The sequence below is a fragment of the Triplophysa dalaica genome, chromosome 24, assembly GCF_015846415.1.
Source record: "Triplophysa dalaica isolate WHDGS20190420 chromosome 24, ASM1584641v1, whole genome shotgun sequence".
Classification (NCBI taxonomy): Eukaryota; Metazoa; Chordata; class Actinopteri; order Cypriniformes; family Nemacheilidae; genus Triplophysa; species Triplophysa dalaica.
In genome coordinates this window covers 13,475,703-13,496,328 of record NC_079565.1, presented here as the reverse complement: position 1 = coordinate 13,496,328, position 20,626 = coordinate 13,475,703, and the positions used below count along the sequence as shown (strand labels likewise).

At 38.3% G+C, this 20,626-nt stretch overlaps 2 pseudogenes; both read left to right on the top strand.

The window, feature by feature from the left end:
- Positions 1–17,963: 17,963 nt before the first annotated feature.
- LOC130414934 (5S ribosomal RNA) lies at positions 17,964–18,082 on the top strand (annotated as a pseudogene).
- A 61-nt stretch (positions 18,083–18,143) lies between these two features.
- On the top strand, positions 18,144–18,262 carry LOC130414907 (5S ribosomal RNA; annotated as a pseudogene).
- The last annotated feature ends 2,364 nt before the right edge of the window (positions 18,263–20,626 follow it).

Here is a 20,626-nt window from a genome sequence, read left to right as displayed (position 1 = left end):
GAAATAGAAAAAATAAATATATAGAATAAAAACAGTTAATTATATATATGCAAAGTATAACAAAACGGTGTATACTATGTTTTTTTTACAAATATACACGTAAATTACTCATGCATAAACCGTACTGCATGTTCTGCACCAGAATATTGCACTTTCAAACATGTAGGTACTTTTGGATTCGATTAATATTCATGGTGGACATAGGCTGCCTAAAAAAACTGTTCGATCAAAGTAATATAGAGAATGTTAAGAGGAGTGGGTGATGGAGGTTCCACGTGAAGTTCACGGTCATCTCAAGGGGCATTCAGCAGGTCATGACTTAGACAGCGAGCAGCAGCCCATCCTCTGTGCACTCTCTCTCACACACGCACGCAGGCAGGCACAGACACACGCCAACAGACACACACACACGCGCGCGCACACAGAAACACACACACAAAAAAGTTTTTATTTTAAAAACGTAAAAGAAGAGAAACGCGAGATGGTCCCTAAGAAGCTAAGCGTGAATAAGAAACTGCGAATAAGAAGCTGGATTCAGCCTCGTCTCATTTCAGAACTTCGCTGGATACCCATCTTCTGCAGCGTAGTTGACATCTCTTTATGTGTCCTGACAGTTTCAAATAAGTCTTTAATTAAATCAGCATATGATTCCAGTGCGGCCAGGGTGTCGATACGAAATTACAAAAAAAATTACTTAGTCAATCACTGCAAGATTGAGGGTTTTCAGGCTTCTTTTAACTGCAACACATACACACACGAAGATAACTTCCGGCTTACCCAAATCGAACAAATTAAATCTCAAAATCAAAATCTGTCGTGTCCCCTTTATTTCATTTCCTATTTTTGATCTGAGCATTAAATCAAAAGTACGAAAAATGACCCGTTATTTGTTTTTTGGTATCACATTTATAAACGAATAACGAAATAACAAACCGTTTTTTAATTTTCCGATTTTGGAATCTCAATTGAATATGAAAAGAACGAATGATACACGGATTCTGATGACATCTACGCATGTATCTAAATGAATTTTTAGGAAATGTTATATGTCACATATTTTTACCGGCTAGTGTCGTCCTAACGCGACTATTTTCGGCCAGGGACACGACGTTGCCGTCGGACCAATGTTTGTTGGGAACTATTAACAACAAATCGACCAACCTTAAGAAACGTCTGAAAGGTTTGTGCATCATGAAGAAGCGGGGACAACACTTTATAAAAATGAATTAGCAGTCACAAAGTTATTTTTAAATTTAATATTGCGGCTTCCATTATATATCGGCTCATTATACAAATATTTGTGTGCTTTAGCCACATTGTTAAACTAGTTAAATTATATTTTAAGAAATAGTCGCAACACACGTTTTTATCAAGAAAGTACTGCAATGTGATTTTCTTTTCATGTCAATATTAGTAATTTATGTGGTCCGAAACAGGCCTCCGATCTAGGATTTTGACCAAATCGGACGAATTTAACAACGACCTATTTTCAACGACTATTTTTGGACTAAAGTTGGACAAAAAAAAATACCAAATTTCGACGTCAATTTTTGGGCTAATTTCGACCTAAATTCGACGGACCAAAAAAAGACCAAATTTCGACGTCGATTTTTGGGCTAAAAGACGGCCAGGAGGGGCCGACTTGATTTAGCCCCAAAAAAGACGTCCAAATGACGTCTAGTGCTGGGTGGGTACAGACTAGCTATCCAAAGCTAACGAAGCTAGATCGTAACGTTACTTTTCAAACCTAATGCGAGCAGCCGAATTTAGCATACTTTCGCATTTTTTTGATGTACAGTAATCCCACCCAGCACTAGACGTCATTTGGCCGTCTTTTAGCCCAAAAATCGACGTCGAAATGTGGTTTTTCTTTGGTCCGTCGAAATTTGGTCGAAATTTGCCCAAAAATCGACGGCGAAATGTGGTCTTTATTTGGTCCGTCGAAATTTGGTCGAAATTAGCCCAAAGATCGACGTATATTACTAATATTGACATGAAAAGAAAATCACATTGCAGTAGTTTCGTGATAAAAACGTGTGTTGCGACTATTTCTTAAGATATAATTTAACTAGTTCAACAATGTGGCTAAAGCACACAAATATTTATAATGAGCCGATATGCTTAAAATGGAAGCCGCAATATTCAATATAAAATATCCATAAAAATAACGCTGTGACTGCTAATTCATTTTTATAAAGTGTTTTCCCCGCTTCTTCATGATGCACATACCTTTCAGACGTTTCGTAAGGTTGGTCGATTTGTTGTTAATAGTTGCTCATAATGTTGCATTTGGGAGAGTTTCCCTTTTTTATCACGCAACCGTTCTCCGCAATTTACAGAGTGCATTAGTTTTTTACGGTTTTTGTTATACAAAATTACAGCGCCAAAAACAAGCATTGATGTTATGCCTGATCATCATTGTCAATCAATATTGACAAAGTCGTTGACCAAAGCACAAAAATGATCTTTTCTCATCCAAAAGCAAACTCCTTCATTTTCAGTTGCTGCACATTAATGGAACTTTACAATAAACTGGGTTATATGTTTAGATGAAACTACAAAATTAGCTTCTTTGAGCCAAATTCAGAATAGTTAATCTAAAAATTATGATTTTGTCATAATTTACTAATTGTCCCAAACCTGTGTTAATGTCAATGTTCTGCTGAACACAAAGGGAGAAATTTTGAATAAGGTTTGTTACATGGCCACGATTGCAGTGGATTTGAGAAAATGAAAACTTGATCTTAAACAAAGTTCATTTCAAATTTCAAAACCAATGACTTCATTCTGCGACAAGTAAATTTTGATGCCATTGAAGAAAAAGATCATTGGATGAGAAGGTTCTTCACTGCACATCTCATTGAAAAAAAGGTAAGATTTTTAATCTCATATTTAATAATTATAAATGTTTTCGTTTACTTAAGGAAATCAATTTGTATTTAAGGTCATATCTATAAAACGAACATAAGACAATTATACAGCCGGGCGAAGGACTCATTGAGTATTTACGATACCACAATTTAAAGAAATGTATGTGATAAAAACTAAACATTATTTATTGAATGTAAAAAAAATACATAATTTAAAATGTATTAATTAAATTGATATCTAGCCTAGTCAGATGATAAAAAGTACACTTACATTATGTACTTATAGTGCTCTCCTTTTGTACACTAATTTTATACTTTTTAGTAATCATACAATTTGTATTAAATGTATTACTACTTGAGATAATCTTAAAAACATAAGTGTAGTCAGCCAATCTAAAATCTTGTCTAGGGCACCAACACAGGCTGGGTCGGCCCTGTTTTAAGACACCACGAATATGAAATGTGATAAAATTTTATTTAGTTAGCACTTAGTTACAGGTGGTAATTAAATACATTTTAAATATGCCTACATGAATAGTATGTTAAAAGCACATAAATCAATAAACAGGAAGTGTGAACTATAACTTCTCCCGGAGCAGGAAAGCTCCGCTACATCAACTATATACTAGATAGAGCGAAACCGTTACTATAGCAACGATTTCAACTTAAGAGTTTGTCTCTGAGGAGGCTTAAATACTAAAGCAGAATTTTTAGAATACAACTATAAATTTAGTGTGCGGAAAAGAGCAATTTAAGTATATTTTGAAAGTGGACTTTTTAGCAAAGAGCCACACACACCACTAGTCAGCCTAGGTTTACGGAGCCGCACTGCAATTTTTTTCTAATCTATCTACTTTCTTTGTCATAAGGTAGTATAACGCAAGGTGTGTTTCCATAGATACATGTTGGGTTCCAAGGTTGATCTCCGTCATGTTTGTTTTTGTTCGGTGTGTGAGTGTTCGAACACGTGGAGTTCGTGTCTTGTTACCACGTGTTCGCTGTCTGAGTGTGATTGTTGTCACCTGCCGCCCTCATTACATCATCATTTTCCTCACTACCCACAGCTGGTTCCTATCTCACTTACCCCTTTATAAACACCATCACTTCTCATTGTCCCTCGTGCTATCGTTGACTCAGGTCACAGTGCCGTCTCGAATTCTCTCCTAGTCTTGTGGAAAACTCTTGTTTGCATTCTGCAATCTGTGTGTAGTCTTGTGTCCTGTTTGACTGTCTATTGTATTGTCCTGGGATTCCGTTTGTCTTCCTAGACCTCAAAAACTCACCATCCTTGACCAGTCCAGAGAGGAAGAGCTACCTACCTCGATCCTGAGTTCACCCCGGATCTCTCACCCTGGTGTAGTCCAGACCCCGGGATTACCCTTCACATCACTCTGCTGGATCCTGATATTCTGTGGCCAGACCTCTGAACTAGTGGGTTCCCCTGGAGGATCTTCGCGTCTACATTGCAGACAGGTTCCTCACACCTTCGACGTGGTTGACGCTGCCGTACACTGGGGCTTACCCCAGTTGGCCTTGCAGTCGACCAACTCTACGGAGCCTTGTCTGTTGCCCTGATTATTTTATTTTCCTGTCTGGATTTTGTTCAAGCTCTAATAAATTTTCTATCACCGCTATTGATTCCTCAATCTCTGACCAACCCTGACAGATACACATTAAAAATGTCATGTATAAAAAATATAATAAAATAGTACTTCTTGGCTGCTTGCTCGTGCCAACCCCGCGAGACCTGAAATATATACTGTGGTCTGTGACCGTCACGCGAAGTGCACCCGACTCACTTCTGAGTGGACCACACTACAGCTGTTTTTCTGAGGTAAAAGCTTTTGACTTAACCGTTTTATTTAAACTCAACCTAAAGCATAAGCTTACAACAAAAGAAAATTACATATTATGAAGAAAGTAAGAATAATCATAGTAATAATCCTCGAATAAGGACACAGACAGTCTGAGGGGAGTTTCTTTCATGCTTTCACACAACAGTTGACGGACCGTCTTTTCCGTTAAATGTAGGCTACTGCATTAACTGCTCACACATGGATTCCTGTCTTTTATGTGCTGTTTACATCTGAACCGTATAATGTTAAAGGCCATTGTCGTATAATGTAAAATACCGTTTTCGGGTCCAATGTTATTGTACGGAAGGAATCTATATTCCTAAACTGTGAATCGAGGCATTTCATTTAGGCTATATGCTAATTTAACCATCTTTACAACAAATTAATTATTCCTTTTGAGTAACAAACTGAGAACAAATGTGTTTTTCTTTGTCATTGCGGATGCAGTCAAAATGTGAAACAGCAAGGCCACCGACCACATCATAGTCAAAGCCATGGGAGACGACACATGCCCCTGAGCGATCTAGTGGTAGCGGGCACCGTGCAAACTAATGTGTTCTTATTACATTTTGTTATTCAAATGTTTCGATCATTTGTGTGTTATGTAACTGACAATAAATGTTTCATAGTACTTTTAGTCAGTTGTCTTATTTTGAGATATATAATATAATATTGAATGCATATAAATGATTTTATGCTTAAAATTAAGTTAAATTCAAGTCTGGAAAAAGACAAAACTTTTTATAGACGTCTTTCAACAACCCGAAAAAGACGTCTTCACTTTTCAACCACATTTCGACGTTGTTTGGACGTCTGGCACTGACGTCTTTTCGACGACTTTTTGCTGGGTGGGATAGTTTTATACATTAAAAACTCGTAAAACATACATTTTATTCTTCGAATAACAGCTTTCCGAGTGTGAGTCATTTAGTTCAGTAACTCACGCAACTTGATATTAGTTTAAGGTCGACTCCAGAGAGCGTCGTGTAAAAAGCAAACATCCAGCTCATTTTTTGTGAAATACCACGAATGTTCGGTGACGGAACGTAGTTTTAAGAGTCTTTTAGACGAGAATGTAGTTGTTAACAACTCAAATACGATTTATATATAAACTAGTGGAGGGCATAGATTAATTTTTTTAATCTAGATTAATCTAGATTAATTCCAAGATTAATCTAGATTAATCTAGATTAAAATGGCTCATTTGAATTCTGCCGAAGGCATTCAGAATATGTGTGATACCCAAATAATGACTAAAAGTAAGTCTTTGAGAACGGGTTTCTCAAGCCATGTGGCGCATTAGACCAGGGGCTCATCTCCTGTTTCCAAAATGCATCACAAACTGCTTGAGAAATCTGTTCTACTATGATAATTGGTGATTAAAATTAAATTATGTTCAATAAAATGAACTTGTGTTTACTTCCGCATTAGCTAAGGGATGATTTGCGTTTAGGTGGTACTTGAGACTGGAAGAGCTCCTACAATACATTTACATTTAGTCATTTAGCAGACGCTTTTATCCAAAGCGACTTACAAAGAGTGAGGGAGCAACAAGCGATATGTCATACAGGAGCCATAATACATTAGATCTCAATACAAAGTTACTGGTTTCAACTAAAGCTAGACCACTACCTGTTGAGAGAAAGTGTTTTTTTTAAACCAATTCCGCATTGCACAAGGTGCAAACAACCTTAGTCTTGTAGAGGTTTCTATTGGGAAGCTTCTTAAAAATTAATATTCCCTGAAGCAAACCCGGCGGCTTCATAGCTGCATCCATGTTAGCACGTCACGTTTGATGCGGTAATTTCACAGTAACGTTATGTTGTGTTCAGACCAAACGCGAATGGCGTGTCAAGCGCGAGTGATTTATATGTTAATGCAAAGAGCCAATAGACCTACTTGCGGCGCGAATCGCGCGAATGAAGCCCTGGTTATAAGATGATGAGGCGGCTTCTGCTTCCGCGAATGACGCGAATCACGCGAGTTGAAAAATCTCGTTCTCGCCCCGTGCAGTGCAGTTAAGCTGGTATACATCCGCGCTAAAATATCAAGGTGAAAGTCATCATAGCTTGCGTAGTATAGACCCAGCTCCCAACCCAACTTTGAGAATAGATTAACGGCGACATTTTTTTTATCGCGCGATAAGAGTCTCACTGCGTTAACGCCATTAACGGACCACCACTAATATAAACATAACTTCTCTTTGAGATTTTATTAAGACGCTGTCGGAGGTGTGAGCTTCCGGCTATCAGCGGTCGTGGCTCCGCTGAAAGCAGTAGTGAATGGCCGGTTCACGAACGAATCGTTCTTTTGAACCGGTTCTTTATAGTGAGCCGGTCGAACCGGTTCACCAAATCGAACTGAATCTTTCAAAGCGGTTCGCGCCTCCAGAAAGCACTTATCCACATATTTCATCAGTTACCCACGCATGCACCCCCTAGAGCGGTTCTCGTTAATGATTCAAGAATCGGTTGCAACAGTTTTTGGATCACCACTACATTTATTGAACCAAGAGCTGGTTCACTGTCTTTCGGACACGCTCGAGATGTGAACCAGGCCGATGAGCTCAGCTGATGCGCGTGCGTGTTTGTTTTTATGAATGCATTAATGTTGTGCATTTTTGCTTTATAATTACTTTAAAGATTGAAAACAATTCTTAGGCTATCAGTTTGTAAAACTAAACTACACATTCATTTGTTTCATGTTGAATCCATAGTATTTTCATGAACATATCTTATTTCATTTTTAAAGAAGATGATACAAATCTAGAAGTTATCATGCACGGGAACGAAACAAGCGGATTGAATCGTTTTCGCAGAGAATCTTGATTCACAAAATCGAATCGGTTGCATTGCATTGGCTTTCCAGTCATCAACCGAGAGCCGTGTCTTTCGGACACGTCCGATTTGTGAATAATATATGTGAACCGGTTGATAAGCGCTAGTTGATAAACTGCGGCTGCGCATGCGTGCGTGTGAAATCTAGCAGGCTTCTATCACTCTGAAGTTAATTTTTTTTTGGAATTAAGAAAAACCAATGTATGAACACAATAAGCACGGGTGACGACGACGAGCGGGCAATCTGACAAAACGTAAATGTATTTAATAACAAATAAATAACAGATTATTCACTTTATACTGTCGCTTGCATATTTCTGCCTTGGTCTGTATCTGTGTTCATTATTTGCCAAACTTAAATGTGATAAACTTATCAGATCATGATGATGTTTTAAGTGATGATAATTAATGACTTAAAGTGTCTTCATTAAATTTTCAGCCAAGTGTATTTTCATCCCGACCAACGTCATAACAGTAGTCATTACGTTCTGGCGTAAATTAACCGATGAACCGGTTTTTTGAACCGGTTCATTGCAACGAACTGTCCGAAAGAACCGGTTTGCGGAAAAAAGCCGGACTTCCCACCACTAGAAAGCAGCTCTATTGCTTCGGGAATAGCCGCTGGCTCTTATAACGTTAGTGGTCAACCGTGCGATATAATTAATTTTGGGTATATGAGACGAACAATTGTTGGTCTTTTTATTCTTCTACGTATTCCCGAGTGTGTAGAATTAGTTAAGAGTTGTGTTAACGTTTATAATATTATTATTTAAAGACTGTATTTCACTGTCTGTACTAGATCCCACTCTTCTTCCCACCCCCCCCCCCTCCCCCACTGACAGGTTGCAGAATAACAGATAATATTAAAGGATCATTCAATTCAGGGGAAAGTAGACTGGAACTTGGATGTCCTGATACCAAGCTAGGTAAACTTTATTTAGGTAAAATATTAATGTACTTCTTTATATGTTTATTATAATCCATTGTGCTCTGGGTAGGCCAGTTTCCTTACAATCTTCTTTTGTCTCTTTTCTTGTCTCTTTATAGATGAAGAAATTGATAAAGAAACCCTCCTGCTGGACATCCACTTCCAAAAGTGCACACCACACTGTTGTCTACAAACTCCCAGGAAAAGAATCCTCTTCAGTAAGACTGCTCCGTGGATATGTCAGGTTAAGCAGCACTGGAACCGAAAGAACTAAAGCTTTTCAAAAAAAATTGAGAGTTTATATGAAGAGGAAAGTTCTCGGACTAATACATTCCTTGCAAATGTCAACCAATACCATGAAAAAAGTTTTTACCAAAGGTTTTACTGTACTAACTGCACATTAGACAGGAGGTCGAGCAGCTGTCTGTCTGGTGCAGTCATAACAACTTAGAGCTGAACACGCTTAAAACCCCCCTGCACTCCCCCCTCTCACCATCATGAACAGCACTGTGGCAGCAGTGGAGTAATTCAGGTTCCTGGGGACCATCATCTCTCAGGACCTGAAGTGGGACAATCACAATGGATAGGCCCCAATGGCCCCAATAGAGCCACAATGGCTCTATTGCTAAAAAAGCCCAGCAGAGTAAAACTGTTTTAATAGAGTTTGCGGTAGGTTGAACTTCTTCAGCTGATGTAAGAAGTACAACCTACCGCAAACTCTATTAAAACAGTTTTACTCAGCGGTCATAGAGTCTGTTCTCTGCACATCCATCACTGTCTGGTTTGGCTCAGCCACAAAGTCAGACCTCAGAAGTCTACAGAGGACGGTTTGGACTGCTGAGAAGATCATTGGTGCTCCCCTGCCCACCCTCCAATAACTCTATACATCCAGAGTGAGGAAAAGGGCTAAGAAAATCACTCTGGACCTCTCACATCCAAGCCATCATCTCTTCACAATGCTGCCGTCTGGTCGCCGCTACAGAGCACTGAGCACCAAAACAACCAGACACAAAAATAGCTTCTTCCCTCAGGCCATCTACCTCTTGAACAGTTAATTTATTTTTTAATTTTTTCTTGCGTGCAAGACTTCTTATGTGCAATTAACTCTGTGCAATAATAATAAAGTGCAATCTTCAATATCCTTCAGATAATACACTTTCTATTTTTTATACAACTTTTTCTGTAAATTATATTTCATCTTGCTGTATATAACACATACCTTTGACTGAAATAGTATATTCTATTTTTTACTTGTACATATTTACATACACACATAACTTTACTCTCTATAGCTTTACTCTTATGTTTACTGTATTGTATTTCTTAATTTTTATACCCATAGGCCCTTATTTAAATCATCTGTGTAACTGTTTTTTGTATTGTTTGATGGTCTCTGTGTTGTTGCTTATTCTGTGTAATGGATGCTCCTGTCACCAAAACAAATTCCTTGTATGTGCAAACATACTAGGCAATAAAGCTCTTTCTGATTTCTGATTCTGATTATCTACATTTGGTGGTTCAATTACCTGTGTGAGGTCTCTCTTCAAGTTAAGGTATTATTGCTTCAGGTTTGTACATTTTAGTTCACAGAAATCCTACAAAGTTTGTTGCCTCCTGAATACGGTGTCCCACTTTCACATCCATAACGCTTATTTATTTCCTTTCTTTAAAATAGAAAACTTCTGCATAGACTGATATTTTATCATATTAGTGCAGTTCTATCAACAAGGGTTTATTGTAAATGAAATGATCACAGATAACAGTTTTGATATACTTTGCCTTACTGAAACCTGGCTTAAGCCAAATGATTACTTCGGCCTAAATGAGTCTACTCCACCAAGCTACGGTTATATTCATGAGCCACGTCCGGTTGGTCGAGGTGGTGGTGATGCAACAATCTTTAGAGACTTTCTTACCGTTACTCGGAGAACAATGCATACATTTAAATCATTTGAAATGCTTGCGTTCCAAACAAAAGTAAAAAATCATTGGTCTCCCTTACAGTGGTTACTGTGTATAGACCCCCTGGGCCTTACACTAATTTTCTGATAGAGTTCGCAGACTACTTATCGGATCTATTGGTTAATGTCGATAAAGTACTGATTGTCGGAGATTTTAATATCCACGTAGATAGTGCTAACGATCCATTAGCTGTGGCGTTTAAAGAACTACTAGACTCTTGTGGTGTAACACAATACATCAATAGACCTACTCATCGCCTTAATCATACCCTAGACTTGATTATATCTCACGGAGCCGATCTAACCAATATCGATATTATACCTCAAAGCGACGATGTTTCCGATCACCATCTTATAACATGTACACTGCGCACTGCAGAAATCAGTTGTATATCTTGTTATCGACAGGGTAGAACAATCACCTCAACTACTAAATTTAGTTTCGTAAAGAACTTGCCAGATCTGACTCCTCTAATAACCTTTCCAACTTATATAGAATCGCTCGATCACATGACCAGCAACATGGGCACCATTTTCTCTAATGCATTAGAAGCGGTCGCACCTATGAAGTCAAAAAGGATTAATGGAAAGATCATAGCACCATGGTATAGTAACACCACTCGCGCCCTAAAAAGAGAAACGCGTAAACTGGAGCGAAAATGGAAACAAACCCAATTAGAGGTCTTTAAAATTGCATGGAAAGAGAGTGCAAGCTGTTACAAAAAGGCACTAAAAGCAGCAAAAGCCGAGCACTTCCGTAACCTCATAGAAAATAACAAAAACAATCCAAGGTTTTTATTTAGTACAATTGCTAAACTAACAAACAAACAGACTCCACCTGACCTGGGTATTCCGCCGCACCTTGGTAGCAATGAATTCATGAAGTTTTTTACTAAGAAAATCGAAATAATACGAGACAACATAGCTAAAACCAAACCTCCAAGTGTGTCGGAAGAATTAGTTTCAACCGTCACCCAAAAAGAAAAGCTAGAGTGTTTTTCTCCTATAAATCAGGAAGATTTAATTAAAATTATTGCAACATTCAAACCAACGACATGCTTATTAGACCCCATTCCGATTACTTTAATAAAAGAGTTACTACCTGCTGTAATTGAGCCCATTTGTAACATAATCAACTCGTCAATGAATCTAGGACATGTCCCAGGGCCCTTTAAGCTGGCTTTCATTAAGCCTCTTATCAAAAAACCAAACTTAGACTCCAACGAACTTGGAAGCTATAGACCGATTTCAAATCTCCCGTACTTGTCTAAAATACTAGAAAAAGTAGTGTCAACTCAACTGTGTACCTTCCTACAAAATAATGACATGAACGAAAAGTTTCAGTCTGGCTTTAGACCGCATCACAGCACTGAAACTGCGCTCGTTAGAATTACAAATGACCTCCTTATTGCTTCAGATAAAGGTTTAACATCTCACTCTTAGTCCTGCTTGACCTTAGTGCTCCTTTCGATACTGTAGACCATAAAATACTACTAGATCGTTTATACAATTATATCGGTATTCAGGGACAGGCACTGCAATGGTTCAGATCTTACTTAACAGACAGATATCAATACGTCCATTTAAATGGGAAATCGTCAAATCTTACACAAGTAAATTATGGATTACCTCAGGGATCGGTTTTAGGACCCTTGCTTTTTTCCATATACATGCTGCCCCTCGCCAACATTATTAGAAAACATGGAATTAGCTTCCACTGTTATGCAGATGATACTCAGCTATATATCTCATTAAGACCAGATGATTCCTTTAAGCTATCCAAACTTGCAGAGTGCATCGAGGACATAAAACATTGGATGACTAGTAATTTCCTCCTTTTAAACTCTAGCAAAACAGAAATATTACTTATAGCACCAAAATCAAGTAAACAGAATATCTCCGATTACAGCTTGCAAATTGAAAGCTGCACTGTTACTCCAACAAATACAGTTAAAGACCTAGACGTTATATTAGACGGCAACCTGCCATATAAAAATCACATCTCAAATATCACAAAAACAGCCTTCTTCCACCTTAGAAATGTTGCTAAATTACGAAATAGTTTATGTGTTGCAGACTCAGAAAAGCTTATTCATGCATTTGTGACCTCACGGCTTGACTATTGTAATGCTCTACTTAGTGGTTGTCCTGTATCATCGATAAACAAACTACAGTTAGTTCAGAATGCAGCTGCCAGAGTTCTTACTAGGTCAAGAAAATACGATCACATAACCCCAGTTTTATCATCGCTTCACTGGCTACCCATTAAGTATCGTATTGATTTTAAAATTATTTTAATTACTTACAAAGCCCTGAACGGTTTAGCACCTACTTACTTAACCAAGCCTTTATCACGTTACAACCCATCACGCTCTCTAAGATCTCAAAACTTAGGACTTTTGACAAGACCTAGAATAACAAAATCCACCAAAGGGCGACGAGCTTTTTCATATGTAGCACCTAAACTCTGGAATAGCCTTCCTGATACTATTCGAGGGTCAGACACACTCTCCCAATTTAAATCTAGATTAAAGACACATCTTTTCAGCCAAGCTTTCACTTAATGTATAGTTAATGAACAGCAGCTACGCTAATTATTCTCTTTATTCTCTTTCCGCCTCTGCCTCGGGATGCCCACCCCGAGGTAGGAAGAAGTTCCACCATGTCCAGACGACCGACAGATGCCCATCCCCAAATTGAGATTACGCCAGCTACAGCTGCAGATTGACTGACAATCCCAGCTCCATCTAAGGCAATTCCACCACCAGCCAAGAGAAATATGACCATCGGACCATCCCAGCTCAGACCACTACATCCCCAACCAAGAGCAAAGACAGACTATTTGTCTTATTAATGCTGAAGATACAATATTTGGTATTAAATGCTAAACTTAAATCACATGTCACCAGTTTAAGTGCAGCTATGACACGTCAGAGAGGATCTGGCCTTCCCTGCTGAGCAAGGTTTCTCCCGAGTTTTTTTTCCATTAATCAATCATTGGAGTTTGGGTTCCTCGCCACAGCAGGGCAGTGTTGGCCTGCTCACCAGTAGACTGCATTCATTCATTTATTTATTTATTTAGAAATTAGATATTATTTATTAGAATGATCTTACTCGTTGTATAAATACCATGAACTGTCCTGTGTTTTAATTTTTTGTTTTAAAAATACACATTGTGAAAAGCGCTATATAAATAAACTTGAATTGAATTGAAAGGGTTTAGTAAAATAAAAATAAATGGTTCAGTATATTGGTAACAAATACCTTCTCTGAGTGTTTTTGTCACATCCATAATGCTGGAATTGCCCTAAAGCATTTTACTTGTGCAACTTTGTTTATTGTATTTTGTAAACAGTTATGAGTTTCGAAGTGGAAAGTTGTCCAACTATTTATATTTTCTTATGCGACTTTATGTATATGTTTAAAATCTAAATTTATGTAATTTATTGATGTTTATTTTTTTTAATATGTATGTATAAACATAGGGGGCACGGTGGCTTAGTGGTTAGCACGTTCGCCTCACACCTCCAGGGTTGGGGGTTCGATTCCCGCTTCCGACTTGTGTGTGTGGAGTTTGCATGTTCTCCCCGTGCCTTGGGGGTTTCCTCCGGGTACTCCGGTTTCCTCCCTTGGTCCAAAGACATGCATGGTAGATTGATTGGCATCTCTGGGAAAAATTGTCCGTAGGGTGTGAGTGAGTGAATGAGTGAGTGTGTGTGCGTGCCCTGCGATGGGTTGGCACTCCATCCAGGGTGTATCCAGACTCCTGAGATAAGCACAGGCTCCCCGTGACCCGAGGTAGTTCGGATAAGCGGTAGAAAATGGAATGGGAAAAAAAATGTATAAACATAAATTGTACGAAGAGTTTTATATGCCGTTTTATTGCTCATTGAGCATTAAAATATTGCAAGTTTTTATGAATTCCTTTTGTCTTGCATTTCGATCCTTAATAAAACTTCAACTTTTGATTATAACTAGTGCCTCAAGTAATTCTGTAATATTATTATTATTTTCAAACATTTTGGGTTTGTTTTAAACCAGCAATGTAATAGTTGATGTAAATAAAACAACCCAGCATGTTGGGTCAAAGATTTAACCCAAATGGCTGGGTTAAAATAACCCAACGCTGGGTTTATCCATACTTGACCCAACGTTGGGTTACCAAAATAACCCAAATTGGGTTGTTTTAACTCAGCCTTTTTTAGAGTGTGCTGGAACTTCACAATGAACTGATTTCTATGTTTAGATGAAACTACATAATTAGCTTTTTGGAGGCAAATCCAGAATAGTTAATCCAAAAATTAAGAATCTGTCATAATTTTCTAACCCTCCAATTGTCCCAAAGCTGTGTAAATGTCTGTGTTCTCCTGAACACAAAGGAAGATATTTTGAATAAAATGTGACGGCCACGATTGCAGTGCATTTGAGAAAATGAAAACTTTAGATATTAAACAAAGTTCATTTCAAATTTCAAAACCAATACTTTCATTCTGTAATAAATTGATTTTGATGCCATTGAAAAAGATCATTGGATGAGCAAGGTATTTCACTGCATATCTCATTGAAAAAAAAGAAACAGGTAAGATTTTTTATTTTAAAATGAAATTTTTTTTTTACTTAACGAAATCACTTTTTATTTAAGGTCATAACTATAAAATGAGCGGAACTATTACCATAGCAACAATTTCAACATAAGAGTCTGTTTCTGAGGAGGCTTGAAAGCCGTAGTACTGAAGCAGAATTTTTAGAATACAACTACAAATTAAGTTTGCTTGCTAAAAGAGCAACTTCTGTCACAAATTCTTGCTTGCGTGCCAACCCTTCGAAACCTGGAATAAAAACTGTGGTCTGTGACACAGCCCGACTCACTTCAGAGTGGACCACATGTTTATTTACGTTTATTACTGAGTAACCGTTTTATTTAAACTCACCCTAAAACAGAAGCTCACAAAAAAAGAAAATTACATATTATGAAGAAATTAATAATACGAATATTAATGATCATCGAATAAGGACACAGGACAAGAGGGGACCGTTCTTTTCATGCTTTCACACAACAGTTGACCGTACAATGTTAAAGGCCGCTGTCCTTTTTGTTAAATGCCTTTATTCGCTGCTGGAAATTATAGAGTCTAGCAGGCTTCAATCCTCTTCGGTTGTTAATTGGTAATGTAAGAAATACCCTTTCTGGGTCCAACGTGATTTTACGGAAGGCGCCGTAAATCTTTATTCCTAAACTGCGGATCGAGGCATTTCATTTAGGCTATATGCGAACTGAGAAAAAATTTACAACTAGTTAATTATTCCTTTTGAATAACAAACTGAAAACAAATGTGTTTTTCTTTGTCATTCCAGATGCAGTCAAAAAGCGGGACAGCAAGGCCACCGACCACATCATAGGCAAAGCCATGGTAGACCACCTTAAACATGCCCCCGCGGAATCTGGCGGTAGCGTGCACCATGCAAACTAAAGTGTTCTTATTACATTTTGTTATTCAAATCTTTCGATCATTTGTGTAATGTAACATGGTAATAAATGTTTTGTTGTACTTTTTGTCAATTGTCTTATTTTGAGAGATACGATATAATATAAAATTTAATACATAAAAATGTATTTATGCTTAAAATGAAGTAAAATTCAGGTCTGGAAATAGACGTCTTTCAACAACCCCAAAAAGACATCTTCTCAACGACCGGAAAAATAAATTTTATCAATGATGCGAAAATGACGTCTTTTCACCTTTTACATTTCAACCACATTTGGACGTCTGGCAGTGATATCTTTTCGACATCTTTTCGACGACTCTTTGCTGGGTGGGTTACATTTGCCAGCATTGCAAAGAACCAACAGGAAAAGAGTGACAGCCCTCAGCACCCTGTAGTAGCATACAGAATGCAGTAAATGAATGCAGACTTTTCTTGAACATAGTACTGGAGCTATAGAGGTTAAATGTTTGGTAGCACAAGCCAAACATTAGGAGCATAATTATTATTATGGTTGGTTGTCATAAAAAAAAGATGCAAGTGCAGTTCATCATGAAAAGGCAGGTATCTGACAAAAGACATTCATGTTACGTACACATGGATTAATTAGGGCCATATAATTTTTACACTACATAAAATTGTCACATTTTTATCATTTGTGTGCTTTCCTTTGTTACTATACAATAGTGGTATATTTGTCCATTGTTGTGGAAACATTTCTGAGAGATGAGACCAATATTTGTCTTTGAAAATATTGATTTGCTTGCAAGCAGGATCAACTCAAGAAAGTGTGACCTTTATCAGTCTGCGGAGTGTGGAACACTCTCTGTTATCTGCATACCATTTTTATACCCCTACTGCTCTTTTCTCCACCAATCAAATCTTATTTTACATTTTCCCATGCTATGTTTCAGTCTTATCCACAGCTCAAAGGCCGTGAACATCTTCCCTTCTCAATAACACAAGATATCATTAATTCTAGAAGAATTTGTTTTACCAAAACCTCACATTGGCCTCTGTTCTGCTACATTCAAAAATATAAATCAGTGAAACATTCCTAGAAAGGCGCTACCAACCTCACGCATGTGTTAATGGAAGTAATTCATGAATATTCCTACATTAGTTTACAGAGCACAAGTTTGCAACACTACATATCACTGTAGTATACTATAGTATTAACTATGTTAAACTGCAGTAAAATTCTCAGATACTATTGTGTTTTTTTAACTTTACTATATTATTAAGTGTTTATCAATTTATTACAATGGCACTACAATTTTAAAAAGCAAACACTATAGTTCACTAAGAGTGTTTAATTTAACGGGACTTTTATTTTTGTTATTCAAAACACAAATTCATTTAGAAGATGAACACCACAAAAAGGCAGATGTAAGTGTTCAAATGAGTATTAATGTGCATATGCAACATTAACTATGATGCTACCGTTTCAAAAATAGAGAGGCATTGTGGGTATTTTGAAGCTTCAGCATCGCGATGCTACCATAGCACTGTTACACCGTGCAACCCTAATGGTTACTATAGAGAAAAAGGTAACTTTGTGGAGACTGTGGTTTTACTGCAAATGTCAGAGTGATTTTAGAGTGATGTCAGAATTGTGTCATATTAAAGTCAGAGTGATGTCAGATTAAAATCAGAGTGATGTCAGATTAAAGTCAGAGTGATGTCAGAAGGATGTCAGAGTGACGTCAGAATGATGTCAGAGTGATAGAGTGATTTTACAGTGATTTCAGAATGATGTCAGAGTGACGTCAGAATGATGTCAGATTTAAATCAGAGTGATGTCAGTGTGATGTCAAAGTGACATCACAGTGACGTCAGAATGATGTAAAGAGTGATTTTACAGTGATAGAGTGATGTCAGAGTGATGTCGGAATAAAATGCTGATGAAGAGTGTGATATGGGAAAGAAGAGTAGTTGCCAAGAATGAAAAGACTGTAATGGAGGAAGGACTTATGTTTAAACTGGAAATTGCCTGCTGATAAGCACGCCCGCTCTCGTCTGTTTCCTCTTACGGCCACAGCACCCTGAGCACGCCCTCTCTCGTCTGATCTCGGAGGCCAAGCAGTGTCGGGCCTGGTCAGTACTTGGATGGGAGACCGCCTGGGAATACCAGGTGCTGTAAGCTTAAATTCTGTGATGCCTTTTGGCCGCTTTTTTTATGAGGCGAGCTCGGGCGATCAGTTTCCGCTTACGGCCACACCACTCTGAGCATGCCCGCTCTCGTCTGAGCTCGGAAGCCAAGCAGGGTCGGGCCTGGTCAGTACTTGGATGGTAGACTGCCTGGGAATACAAGGTGCTGTAAGCTTCAGTTCTTTAACGCATGGTGGCCAATTTGCCGCTTTTTTATGAGGAGAGCTCAGGCGGTCAGTTTCCTCTTAAGGCCACACCACCCTGAGCACGCCCGCTCTTGTCTGATATTGCCAAGTTCTTTAACCCATTTGGCCGCTTTTTTATGAGGCGAGCTCGGGCGGACAGTTTCCGCTTACGGCCACACTACCTGAACGGCTCTATCGAGCTAACAGGAAGTGAGTTGGCAGTAGTAGGTGAGACAGGCTCACCAAACACTTTACTTTTGTTTTTTGTGAACTGTTTAAACAATGTTTATTAATTTTTTTTTGTATTTTCATTTATTTGATCTGATCCAGACACTACATATCCCCCCTTTCGGAAGAGGATGTGCGAATGTAAACTTCAGCTGACGATGGATAGTTGGATCATGATGGCGGGATCACTGGAGGTTCCTTTTGGTTCACAGGATCTCGACATACAGGCAGAGAATGCTCTCAAGGCTCTTTTCGATCCTGCTTAGACATCAAGGGAGAGCACCCCTGCACCTGTTTGCTGGTTCTGGCAACAGGTTGGTTAGGGTGTGTCCTGTCTCCACCGAGATGCACAGCAGCAGTCCTGGATGAAACAGCAGGTGGGATGGAATGATTGGCTTCCACGCAAATGCCTGTAGTCCTGTGTCATGAGGAGGGGTGTTGTCTAGCTACCCCTCCACGTCTCACGTAGCTGGGCAAAGTTATGATACCAAATCTTGTCACTCACATAACTTTCCTCTTGTGAAGGATGCACTGGATGCATTGATTTACTTGCCGGGTGCAGCATGCTCTCTGGCCTTCACATGTTCTGCAGTGATTGCTGGACAAAGGCTGGTGTCACACTCCGGGGTCTTTCCTTGAAGTACTGGTGAGCGGTGTATGACAAGGTTGGGGTCTCATTGCTGGCCCTGGCGATGTTGTGTTGGTGCCGTCCGAACTCAGGCTGTGGTAAGAGCCATGTTCTGCTAGTGCTTGATTACCCTCCTTTCGTTCTGGTCACACCGTCAGTGGAGACCAGTGTTAAGGTACACTGTAAAAAATGTTCCGTAATTTTTACGGAAAAATACCGGCAGCTGTGGTTGCCAGTAAAATTCCGTAAAAAATACAGGAAAAGAACGTAAACAGTCTTGCAGTTTAAAACTTCAGGGCACACACTTCAAGCTGTGAATGAACTTAATACATTTGCGTATTTTATATCAACAACATTTCTTTATAGAAAATGAAAACTAGGTCCAAATGCATAAAAGTGAAAACATTACATTTACTTACTTTATTTCTTTGTAATTCATTATTAAAGTCACTTTTAAACAAAGCAACATGCAAGCATGACATCAGAATATCTTTGCCTGACCGTGAGTTAAACACAGACTCCACTCTTCATCTTAGTGGTGACCCACAAAACATTTAATATCAGAAAAGAAAAGAGAAAATACAAATTCCGTAGTTTTTACGGAAAAATACCGGCAGCTGTGGTTGCCAGCAAACTACCGTAAAATTACGGGAACATCCTGTTTTTATTCATCCAATCAATTCACAGTAGAAACCATGAGCCACACCCACTATTCATCTTGTAAATACGTCAGAATACTGAAGACGATCATCACTTCTGCTTCACAGGGACTGCAGCATAACAGCCATGACTTGATGCTTTATTGGTGTATTCAAAGTCACCGTTTTTGTGATCAGGGTTTGCTTTAGTTGGCCTCTTTCAGCCGTCATAAATAAGTTTAAAGTTATCTTTGTGCTGCTATGACATTGTTTTATATAAAACATAGTTTTTTAGCAAATCAAATGAAAATGTGTTTAGATATTTTCTAAATCTTTATCTGGGATGTTGATTAATAATTAATTGTATTTTTTGTTGCAAACGCCTCAATGAATTTAGTTTTAAAATTCACATTTCATGCAACAATCAATCTAAAAAGTTTTTGAACCGTTAAAAAGCTTGCATTTTGTCTTTGACTCAGACATCAAGAATCAGTGTATGAATCTCAACAGTGGTGACTAACAAATGAAAAGCTTACAGTCGCAATGCATGCTGGGAGTCATTGATGAGTTTTGTGCTATGATGATACCCAGAATGCATTGCGCTTATCTTTAGAGGGTTCTTTCTGTTGTCACCATTGTTGAGACAAACTGTTATATTCTAGATATCTGCTAGAACATTTATCATGTGTTAGATTTGCTGTTAAAGACATTCAGTATTTTAATTAATTTCATTCAATATCATAAACGAGGACAACAAGTAACTTTAAAGCACTACCTAAACTCTTGAACATGTACTTACTCACCAACACAAATAATTTAATGCGTTAGCTTTATCTGAGCTTTCCACCGGCCTGAGTCAG